The following is a 12,120-nucleotide window of genomic DNA, read 5'->3' on the forward strand; positions in this document are numbered from 1 at the left end:
TCTGGTTAATTACTCCTTCTGAGCCTCAGTTGCCTGTCCTGTCAAAAGATACTTTATTTTTTTTAAAGATTTTATTTATTTATTTGACAGAGAGAGACACAGCAAGAGAGGGAACACAAGCTGGGGGGAGAGGGAGAGGGAGAAGCAGGCTTCCTGCCGAGCAGGGAGCCCGATGTGGGGCTCGATCCCAGGACCCTGGGATCATGAACTGAGCCAAAGGCAGACGCTTAACGACTGAGCCACCCAGGCGCCCCCAAAAGATACTTTAAAGGAGAAAACACAGTCTGCAAAGTGCTGTGTCTCTAGCTGAACCTGGCCACTCCCTGTGCTCTGGGTCCTTTGACACTTTGCCAGAAGGCCCCACATGCTACTCTCACTCCTGGCCTCTGATTCGCCTTCCCTGGCCTTGCCCTTCCCTGGCACAGTCTCCCCCTGGGAGGCCTTTAGGCTGTTCCAGGAACCAGATAATTCTTGGAATTACTGAATGTTCAGATCCTGGGAGTTAGAGCCCCATTCTCCACCCTTTGCAGAAGGGCCTGGTGGGGCAAGGGGCAGGGAGTGGCTGAAATTCACATGAGGACCCAGTCAGGACAAGAACCCGCTCTTGACTCTCCCCACCCAGAACCTCCCTCTTCTGTTCCACCCACTCTTCTACCCTCTTTGTTTTTGATCCCCTAGTTGCATGTAATGTCTGTCTCCCCGCTTTCTAGGGTTCCTCCTGAGAACGGAGGGACGACTGACCTCTGCTGCCCCTCGGGAGCTTACGGATGTTTCCCCATCAGGTTGCCACGGTTCAAAGGATTCCCGGCTCCTTGCCGAGAATCAGGACACTCACCAAGGGGCTCTTTATTGGCTTCCCAGACACCTAGGTCTCTTACGCCCACTCAGCTCTCAGATGTGTATTTTTTTAAATTTCAGAATCACCCCATAGTTGATTTTTAACTGGCACTCCTTAAAGGTAATGCTAATAATAGGCACAGTGAAGGCTACCGTTATTGATCGTCTGCCCCAAGGTTTTCCCGGTCTCCTCTCACTCGGCGCTTCTGTGATTTCTACCCTATGTGCATTTCGGCCATACCACTGTCTACTTAGAATTTTTTAAATGACCTCCTTAGGGGCGCCTGGGTGGCTCAGTCGGTTAAGCGTCTGCCTTCGGCTGAGGTCATAATCCCAGGGTCCTGGGATCAAGCCCCGCATCGGGCTCCCTGCTCAGCGGGAAGCCCGCTTCTCCCTCTCCCACTCCCCCTTGCTTGTGCTCCCTCTCTCGCTGTGTCTCTCTCTGTCAAATAAATAAATAAAATCATTTAAAAAAATAAAATAAAATGACCTCCTTACCTTTTTCACTCAAATATATTTTAAAAGGAGATCAGGGGCCCTGGGTGGCTCAGTTGGTGAAGTGTTCTGACTCTTGATCTCAGCTCAGGGCTTGATCTCAGGGTTGTGAGTTCAAGCCCCGAGCTGGGCTCCACGCTGGGCACGGGAGCCTACTTTAAAAAAAAGAGAGAGACGACATAACCACCGAAAGTAGAAAACCACAATCACTTGTCATAACTAGAATTTTATAAAAAGAAACACCTAACTATAACTTTTTTCAGTCCACCTGTGCACACTGTTGACAACCTTGTGCGCGAAGAGTCACAGGTGTTCACACTTGGAGAAACACTGATTGTTTACGAGCCAGCCACTCTGCCAGGTGCTTTGCATACAGGGGAGGAGGCCTCGTTGTCATCACTTGGTTACAGGTGAGTTAAAGAAGACACGGATGCCTGGCTTCCCCTCCCAGAGACTCCGATTTCATTGGTCTGCGGTAGAGCCAGGGCTTTGGGAGTTTGGAGTGATTCTGATGAGCAGTGGTGTTTGAGGACGTCTGACACAGGAGGCTTTTGTCTTGGGTTGCATACACCGAACACGGTCACGGCAAGGGCTCCCAACCCCTGTGCTCTCCTTACCATGTGGCCTTGCCACCTTCCCATCAAATGGGGGACACGGGACTGTGTCCCCCCCTTTTTTTTAAAGATTTTATTTGACAGAGAGAGACACAGCCAGAGAGGGAACACAAGCAGGGGGAGTGGGAGAGGGAGAAGCAGACTTCCCGCCGAGCAGGGAGCCCGATGCTGGGCTCGATCCCAGGGTCCTGGGATCACGACCTGAGCCGAAGGCAGACGCCTACCAACTGAGCCACCCAGGCGCCCGGGACTGTGTTCCGTTTGAACATGGGAGGACTTTGGGGCGTTCCTGGCCTGATAGAGTCAGGCAGAGGCGTGGTAGCATAACACACCATAACACCATGCGCTTCTACCTTGCACTCTGGAGCCCAGTCGCCCTGCTGTGAGAAAATCCAAAACAACACACATGGGGAGATGACGTGGCAAGGCCACGCGTCGATGTCGTTCTGGTCTTCGGCCCCGCCTAAGCCCAGCTGAAAGCCAAGTGTGTGATTGAAGGGAGCCTGCAGATGGTTCCAGCCCCCGCTGTAGAGTCACCTCCAGCCACTGAGTCTTCCGCGATGAGGCCCGACATACAGGGGACCAGAGACAAGCCCCCTCCGATTGCCCACCTACAGACTCAGAGCATAATAAAATGTTCATTGCACAGCATTATGTTTGGGGATGGTTGGTTCCACAATAGTGACTGGAACAGGCTTATGGTCCCCCGGACCTATGTCTAGATCCTGTCTGCGAACTTGGCTGTGACCGGAGACAAGTTATTATTTACTCTCTATCTTGATGTCCACATCTGTGAATAGGAGATGAAGAGTACACCCACCTCCTGGGATGGCTTTGAGAACTCAAGGAAATGGAGCTTTTCAAGCACTTAGCAGGGTACCCGACCCCGAACAAGAACTTAAGGAACCCGCAGAGTAGCACAGAGAATGGGCTCTGGACCCAGACTCCGTGGGTTCAAGCCCTAGCTCTTATTTTCTCCGTGACCTTGGGCCAGTTACTTGATCTTTCTAGCCTCGGTTTCCCCACATGTAAAATAGGAATGCCAGTACCATTCAACATAGGGTTGGTTCCTGTGATTAAGTAAGTGTTGCAAAATGCATGGTAAGCAACATGTAAGTGATTAAAACAATGACAGAACCAGAGCTCAGGCGTGCCACAAACGTGATCTATTGTGTAAGCTGAGATTTCCTGCTCCTTTTCTGCCCACAGCAGGTGTTTGATGGGGTCAGTTCACAGTGTTTTCTCTCCTTTCTCCAGGGTTGCTCAGGAGCAGAGCTGGGAAGGGGCACAGATTGCTCCTGGCCTCAACATCCCCTTGGTACACCAGCATCTACCAAGGTGTCCCCTTTTCCGCCCCTCCTGTCCTTTCTCTCCGCTCTTTCCCATCAACCCACACAGCCGTGCTCTTGCTGTGCTCCGGGCCACTTCCCACAGCCCCCATGTCACACGTGGGTGCAGGGATATGTCTGGGGTCTGTCCACTGCTGGAAAAGGGGGTGCAGTCCCTCCCGTCCTCAGATCTCTCCATACTATTCAGAACGGGCATGGCCTGGACTCTGTGGGGACACATCAGTTCTAACTTCTCCTTGTTTCCTTTTCAAATTGCTCCCTTCCTTCCTTGACTTGGGGAGTATTTTAAAGTGTGCCCCACCCCCCACCCACCTTGTTCTTACGTCATCACGATTCTCCCCACGTTTCAATTCTTCTGTGCCTTCAGTCCCCTACCGCTGTCGAACTAAAAACGAAACTGCACTGACATTCCTCCACCGTAGTGATGAGAGCCATGTGGCCCTCGCTGATTTAACAGGAATGGGATGAGCATAAGAGGGAGTATGGGGAAACTCCACCTTGGTTTGTATATAAAAATTGCATGGTGATGGATGGTAACCAGGCTTCTGGTGGTGATCGTGTTGCAGGGTATACCAACGTCGAATTATAATGTTATGCCCGAAACTTACATGGTATATACCAATTTGACTTCAATAAAAAGGCATGAAAATATTATTCAGCCCCAGCAATTCTTATTATCACACTGAATATTTGCTAACGTCCTGTGGGAGGGCAAAAGCCTGGGTTATGGGTTTACTGCCGGTCACAGGCTGAGCCGGGAGTGGACCAGCTGTGCTGACACCCACATGCCCCATCCGTCCGAGGGTTCTAGAGAGCTCCGTGGCCTTTAGGAAGTCGGGGAGGGGGGAGGGGCAGGGAGAAAGCAAGGAAGGGAGAACAACCCATCCCCAGAGTCCCTGTGTGAGCAGCCAGCCCCAGAGGACACCTCTCCCCTGGGGCTGGACATAGCACCCAGGTCTCTGTTAACTAGAAGCCTTCCTTTTCTATGTAAAACAAAGTGTTCTTTGCTTTTCTGATTATAAAAGCAGTTCATGCCGAGGAATCAGAAGATAACCACGGACCTCTGGGTTCAGTGCTCCTGACTGATCACACCCTCCTTCCAGCTTTTTTTTTTTCTTACCCACCCCCTTGTTTTTTTCCCCCTCCTTCCAACTTTAGTCTTATATCAGCTCTGTGCAACTTTATCCTGTTCTCTCTCTTCTGGAGAAATGGTTCGGAGAGTTGCTTTTTAACTGTTTGAGGTTACACTTCATTTATTCATTCGACAAATATTTATCGAGCCGGGGAATAATCTAGAAGCTATGGATACACCGGTAAAATGGAGCTTACATTCTAGTGGGGGCAGACAAACCATGATAAGTGAACGGACCAAACACAAGAATTTCGGCAGGGCTTGTGCAATTTAAAATGCCTTGTTTAGGGAAAGCCTCACGGAGAAGGGAGGGCCTTTAAAGAGTGAAGGCCAGAAGGAAGTTAGGGAGTGCTTTGTGCTGAAATTCCTCTTTATTTCCTTAAGAGCACACAATACCCTCTAACATACTATGTATTTTACTTATTAATTTATTGTCTGGGGTTAGAGGAGGAGACTGCTGGCCGCCAAGACAACCCGAGGCAAGAAGGCCTGGAGGCTCAATGACCGGAGGCCGAGAGCAGAGGCTGGGGAGGACGGCCGAAGGGTCCCCTCCTCTGCTTATGTGGATCCTTCTGTCCCCCCATCAGGTGCTGCAGTCCAGGCCCCCCTCCCCCGTGTGCTCTCTCTCTCTCTCTCTCAAATAAATAAATAAAATCTTTAAACAAACAAACAAAACCGTTCATGAATGAGTGTGTCAGAACTGGTCTCGCTTCACACCGCCCCTTTTGCCGTGCACATTTCTCAAGATCCTCAGTTCCGAGGACGGCGGAGAGGACCCCAGGTGGGGGCCGGCCGGTAGGGCTCCTGGCCCTCTCAGCGAATGCAGGAGCCATCAATCACCTTGTTATCAACGTTGAAACCTGGCACCGTTTGGACAGGAGGCCGCAGAGCTAGGCCTCTTGCTGTCTTTCGCTTCTGGGCAGGGTTTCTGTTTCCCCGCCCCTCTTCCCTCCTTCGCTGGTTCACGGAAGGTGGTAAGCACGGGAGTGTGGAGCGCCGACTGTCCCGGTTATAGTTGATTACACCGTCCCGTGTCAGTGACATTTGCTAAGACGGTACCCCTTCAAAAAATATGTGATATGATGGGTGTGTCCATTAACTCAAGGTGGGGGGAAGCTTTCACAGTGTACACACGGATCAGATCATCACCTTGTGTACTTTAAATAGCTTATCATTTTATTGGTCAATTATACCTGCATAAAGATGGGGGAAAAAACAGTATGACCTCTCAAACCATACTATTTTGGTTCAAATTTCAGTCCTGCTATCGCTGTGTTATTAACCTCAGTTTCCTGGTCTGTAAAATGGATTGTTTTGAGGAATACATGTGTGTGTGTGTGTGTGTGTGCATGCAAACCCGTTTGAGCAGTGTCTAGCATATAGAGAAGGCTCATAAAAGCTGTTACACCAGGCGGTATAGTATAAGTGGTTAAGAAAACCAGACGTCCTGGGTTCAAATCCCAGAGCTGTCACTTACTAGCTAGGTAACCTTGGACACAAAGCCTTAATGGTCCTCAGTTTCCTTTTCATATAAGGAACGTGAATAATAATACCTACAGGATAGGGTTATTGTGAAGATTACATGAGCCAGTAGTTGAAAAATGCCTGGCACATAATTTGATTAAGTTATAATATAATTTTATAATTATAATTTTATAATTATAATTATAATTTTATAATTTTATAATATAATCTTATAATATAATTTTAACTTATTCCATTCTGTGTAGTAAGCTCCATGAAGGCAGAACTTTCTGCTGGCCCCATTCCCTGCTGAACTCCAATGCCTAGAATAATGCCCGGGACATACTGAGTTGGTACTTGGTAAATATTGACCAAGCTTCTGCTGTTTTCACATTGTCCTTTCTATCTGAAATTCTCTCCCCACTGGCTTCTGGTAGAGTGCTCTTTTACTACACGATATATTCACCTTAATCATTTAAAAAAAAAAAATCTGGTCTGTGATTTTTTGACATTGGAAATCCGTTGTGAAGGCAGATCAAAGAAGGGGAGGGGACCCGTGCTGCATGCAAATGGCAGAAACACAGCTCAAAATACCTTCAGCAAAAAAGAAGATTAGCTCATGAAACTGAACACTTCAGAATAATTGCTTCAGGACTAGCTGGATCCAGGAGCCCAAAGTCAATAACAAGATTCCTGTCTCCCTCTCCAGCTGTCAGCTCTACTTTCCCATGTGTTGGCTCCAACCTGAGGCAGGGTCTTCCCTCATGGTGGCCAATAATAGATCCAGATTCACATCCTACCTGTTTAGTCATATCTGCAGAGAGAAAGCCTCTTTCCTGACAGCAAGTCCAGGGACTGACTCTCAGTCAGTCCACTCAGCTGGGGGTGTCACGTACCCACTCTTGAACTGTCCACTCTAGTGACTGGCTGGATCTGTCAGATAACCACCATGGGGGGGATGTCAGCCTCTGTAAGAGGATGAATAAATTCCCCAAAGGAAAATCCAGATTTTTTTTTTTAAGGAAGAATGGGTGGGCAGGTGGAAATGACAGATGGCAATGACATCCAAAGGGATACTCTTCTCTCCTCATCCTCTTACTTGCTGGCCAGCTGATAAGCTTTGCTTTATGTGCTCTCAAGAGTAATAACACCTGCCCGTTTCCAGAGCCCACGTTCACTCTCTTTCTCTGTGAGGAAGGCACTGCTATGTCCATGCTCCAGGTGAAGAAATGCAGGCCGCAAAGTTGTTGGCCAGGGTCAGTTATGAACTGCCCTGCTTCGACGTGTTCTCTCTGGTTTCACATGTTCATCTGGGCTTCTCGGCTAGGTGGCCACCTCTATGGGCAAGGACCATGGTTGCCACACCTTGGTACTCGGCCCCCACTTCTGTCTTCCTCTCTCCTACCCAGGGGCACCACTTCAATTCAGAATCATGAAAAGAGTAGAAGTTGTTCATATCAATCTTGCCAACAGGACTCAGAGGTCTGATGAGGTGGGTGAACCCTCGGAGTAGTGGAAAGGACCCTAGGGCTCTGGGAAGGGCCCAGAATGTGTAGAAAACTTGAAAAGTTAAGAGATGAACATCTAGATCTTAGGGCTACACACAGGGTCTTAGTGTAGGTGGGAGTGGGATGGGACAGACCTGAGAGCCATAGAGGGAAGAAGGTGTTTATGGAAAGGTGAGACCTGATGGACGGACAAGGAGCCAGTTATTTTAAGAGCTGAAGAAAGAGTGTTCTAGGCAGAAGGAAGAGTAGGTAGAAGTGTGCCTGGTGTGTTTGTGGGGCAGCCAGAAGGTGTGGGAGGGAATAAAGGAGGCCAGTGGGAAGGATCATGAGGACTTTGTCAGTCATTGGGAGGGTTTTTGCTTTTACTCTGAGCGACATGAGGAGCCACGGGAATCAGTGAACCCAGGACCAAAACCGAGGCAGGAGCAGGAAAAGTGGGTGGGCAGTAACATATATGTTTCATATATTCTTTTGCATGAATCAGATATTATATAAAAATATAAGCAGTGATGGGGCATCTGGGTGGCTCAGTCAGTTAAGCACTGACTCTTGATTTTAGCTCAGGTCATGATCTCAGGGTCGTGAGATCGAGCCCCGTGTTAGGCTCCGTGCTGGGCGTGGAGTCTGCTTACGATTCTCTCTCCCTCTCCCTCTGCACCCCCGCGCATGCACACACACTCTCTCTCCAAAATAAAAATAAAAATAAATATAAGCAGTGAGTGTGTTCCATTCCTGGGGAGTAAGCTGTCCACTCAGCTGGGGGTGTCACATGCAGTGGGCCAGACGAGTGAGGGACACGGCGGCAGGGGTGGCTGAGACCCCATGAAGGCCACCAGGTGAGGGCACTGGGAGTGGCGTGGGACCCCGTGTCAGCCTCAGTGCTTAGGAGTGCTATAGGACCTGGTGTCTGCCAGGGCCTGCCCACCTCCCTCAGACACCTGGCGGGCCCTGTCCTGGGGCTTAGCCCCACCATTCTAATTGTTCTTCATAGAGAGCCTTGATGAAGCCTAACCTGGCCCCTGTTGGGGGCGGGGTGAGTCCCACCCATTGGTTCTCGGGTTTGAGGCTGTCTACACCCTGGCCCGGGGATTTCTGCTTCTGGCCTGAATTCTGCTCTGATGTGTGTTTCTGGGTCACTAGGCCCCCTCTGCCTGCACCCCCAACCATCCCTACTTCCTGAGATCTAACTGCAGCCTCTTCTGTTTCTTACCTTCTTCCTCCCACTCTCCTTCGGCCTTTCTTTGTCCATTGATGACAACCGTCCCTTGTATTTATTAATGACAACTAACATTTCTTTCCTCTTGAGTCAGGCCTTGCACTACTACCAATAGCTAAAACCTATAGTTTTATCATATGCCAGGCTGTGTTCAACCACTTTATAAATAATAACCCGTTGAGTCCTCTAAACCGTCTTAGGAGTTTGTGTTATTCTCCTCATGTTATAGATGACAGAGCAGGCACAGAGAGGTTAAGTAACTTGCCTAAGATCACACAGCTACTCAGCAGCAGCCATTTATGTGCACAATCGTCACAACATCCTATCCAGCTGGTAGAAGCAGCCTCCTCACTTGGGAGATGAGCCAAGATCAGGGAGATTTCAGGCCTCGACCAAGGGAAGTGTTGGAGCTGTGAAAGTGAAGGTCTGTCTCCCTCCCAGGTGGGGCCCTGACCCGTGACACCCTGTACCCTCCCAAGTTCACCTTCACATCTGAGCTGAGAGGTGGGCAGGGCTGGGATCATGAGCCTCATCTTGCAGATGAGGAAACTGAAGCACAAAATGTTTGGGCCTCTCTCTCAAGAGGGTACGTACACGTGGGGAAGGGCGAGCAAGGGCCGGGACTCGAACCGGGACTTTTTATCCCCAGCTGGGTGTTTTTCCTCTGCAGCCCTGCCTCCTGGGCTTCAAACTCTGCCTTCCTGGCACTCTAGAGAGCTGGCGGCCCACCCTCTCCTCACACCCAGCATGGCTCAGTCCTCCCGCCCCTGCCTTCGTGTGTCACTTAACATAGAACACCCAGCGATTATAACATCTCATCAGTAGTTAGCCGCCCCCCCAACACCCCTTTCTCTCAGACTTTCCCATGGTCGGTAGTCCCAAAAGAGACACCCCATTTAAAGGCAGCGCCCCAGGTCTGCGGAAGGGGGCGTGGTGAGTGCGTGCTGCAGAATAAATCCTGTAGACCCCGGGGGGTGGGGTGGGGTGGGGTGGGGTGCATGCGCACAACAGGGGAGAAGCCAGTGATGAGGGCTAGGGCTCTGGGCTTCCCACCTCTCAGGGAGAGGAGGGCGGGCACTGTGCCTCGGGGCTCAGGGTCTCACCACCCGTGTTTGGGAGACTCAGAGGTGTGGCCCCAGCTCCACCCTGCCCTCACCTCCCCCAGCCTTCCTGCCTCCACCCAAGGCCATCTTGTTTAACCGAGGGCTTAGTTCCAAGTCTTGGAGCTGACATCAGAGGGCCCAGGGATTCCCCTCACCAGCCCAAGCTGAAAATGGGGGACTTGAGTTCCAGTCTTCATTCTGTCACTGATCTGCTGCGTGACCCTGAAGAAGACTTCCCCTCCCTGATTCCATCCTGATGTCACATCTGAAGCTTCTAACTTCTACTTCCTGGGTTCAGGATTCCCATGCAACCCGGTGGAGTGTCCCAGGGGGTCTGAGCTATAACGGGATACTTGGAAAATAATCAGAAAATTGGTGGATGGTTCTTTTCCCTCTTTTTTAATCATCTAGGTTTTAATTTCCCTACGTAATAGCAGTGGAAGCATTTGAAAACTGCTACTACTTTTAAATGAGGAACCTGAGGTCCAGAGCAGGCTGGTGACTCACCTGAGGTCACCAGAAGTGTTAGCTACATACTGGAGTCCAGAGCTCAGCGTTCTTGGCTTCCTTTCCAGCAGTTCTCAGCCTTCACCACATCCCTTCCATTTCCTGCTGGGATCCCAGCCCAAGCCTCAGCTCACCAGCCAAGATCCGCTTGTGGAAACTGAGGCCCAGGTAGACAGACACGGGCCCAGGCCCATCCTCCAAGGACAGGGACAGAGTCTGGCCCCGCCCTCCTTGGCTCTCTGGCTTCTTGGCAAGGATCTGCTAAGATCATCCCAGCCGAGGGCCATGCCCAGCAGCCCAGCTTCCCGCTTTACATCCTCGGTACCTGTCTGGAGCATTGGCCAGAGCGGGAGAAGGCTGACAGCAAGAGCTCAGGGCTCAGGGCTCAGCAGCTGGTCCCAGACGTGCTGCTCTATCTGGCAACTTTCGGAGCACCGGCCAGGAGCAGAGCCCACATTAGGCACTTGCAGCAGAAGACGGATTGGTTCGCTGATTTCCGAAGAACCTGCTGTTGTTAGCTGTTGGGGATGTATCAGTGCACAGAACGGGCCCGAATGCCCACCCTTGTGGAACTCATACTCCAGAGCATGGAGACAGACCAAAAAGAGGGAGAGAGAAAATGTTAGATGTTTTTAAATGTTATGTAGAAAAATAATGCAGGGAAAGGGATAGAAAGTGTGTGGGGAGGGGTCCCTGGGTGGCTCAGTCGGCTAAGTGCCGGCCTTCGGCTCAGGTCATGATCCCAGTGTCCTGGGATGGAGCCCCAAGTCAGGCTCCCTGCTCAGCGGGGAGTCTGCTTCTCCCTCTCCCTCTGCCTGCTGCCCCCCTGCTTGTGTTTGCTCTCTCTCTCTCTTTCTCTCTCTCTGTCAAATAAATATATAAAATACATTTTTTTAAAGTGCCAGGGGGGTCTTAATAGATACAGGCAAATAATTTAAATGAAGTGAATATTTATTAAAGATAATGTCCACAAACTATGAATTACATGGGATTTCTGGAATCTAATGAAGGGAATCTATAAAAAGATAAGAAAAAATACCTTATAATGAACAATTTAAAGCTTACTCGCTGAAATGAAGAAAAAAATAAAGCTGTTCACTATCACATCTAATTAACATGGTGCTAAAGTACCCAGCTAGAAGAACAAAGCAACACAAATAATGTGCATTTTTTAAAGGTATAAAATCTGGAAAAGGCACCACTTGCCCTTTACAACCAGAAACAAAGTAAGACAAACTACAAATTAATGATTTTTCTTGAACTCATCAAGGAACTGAGGTCACAAGCCAAACAACTAATCTCACATTCAGAATAGAACAGGTAGGGACGCCTGGGTGGCTCAGTCAGTTAAGCGTCTGCCTTCAGCTCAGGTCATGATCCCAGGACTCTGGGATCAAGTCCCGCATTGGGCTCCCTGCTCAGCGGGGAGCCTGCTTCTCCCTCTGCCTGTCGCTCCCCCTGCTTATGCTCACTCTCTCATTAATTAATTAATTAATAATTGAATAAAAGGTTACAAAAAAGAGTAGGACAGATATCTTCAGTTAGGAAATAGAATACTTATTTACTTATGGCAGACATTCATAAATGCCATATAAACTGACAAAAATATTAATCTGGAATTTTGTTTTAATGAAACCCACTGCAAATTAAAAACAGGTTAAAAATGAAAGTATGTAAAAAAAAAAGATAAACCATGTAAACACTAATCAAAAAGGTCAGGACTCATCAAATTAATTTCAGAAAAAGTAAACTTGAGGGGAAAAAAAGAACATCATCGAGGATAAAGAAAGACATTACAACATAAACACCAAACATACAACTAAAAAAAAAAAAGATAGACATTACATTCTGATAAAAGGGTCAGTTCTTCAAAAAGACATAACAATCCTAATTGT

This window comes from Phoca vitulina, unplaced genomic scaffold (assembly GCF_004348235.1).
Source record: "Phoca vitulina isolate PV1807 unplaced genomic scaffold, GSC_HSeal_1.0 scaffold45, whole genome shotgun sequence".
NCBI lineage: Eukaryota > Metazoa > Chordata > Mammalia > Carnivora > Phocidae > Phoca > Phoca vitulina.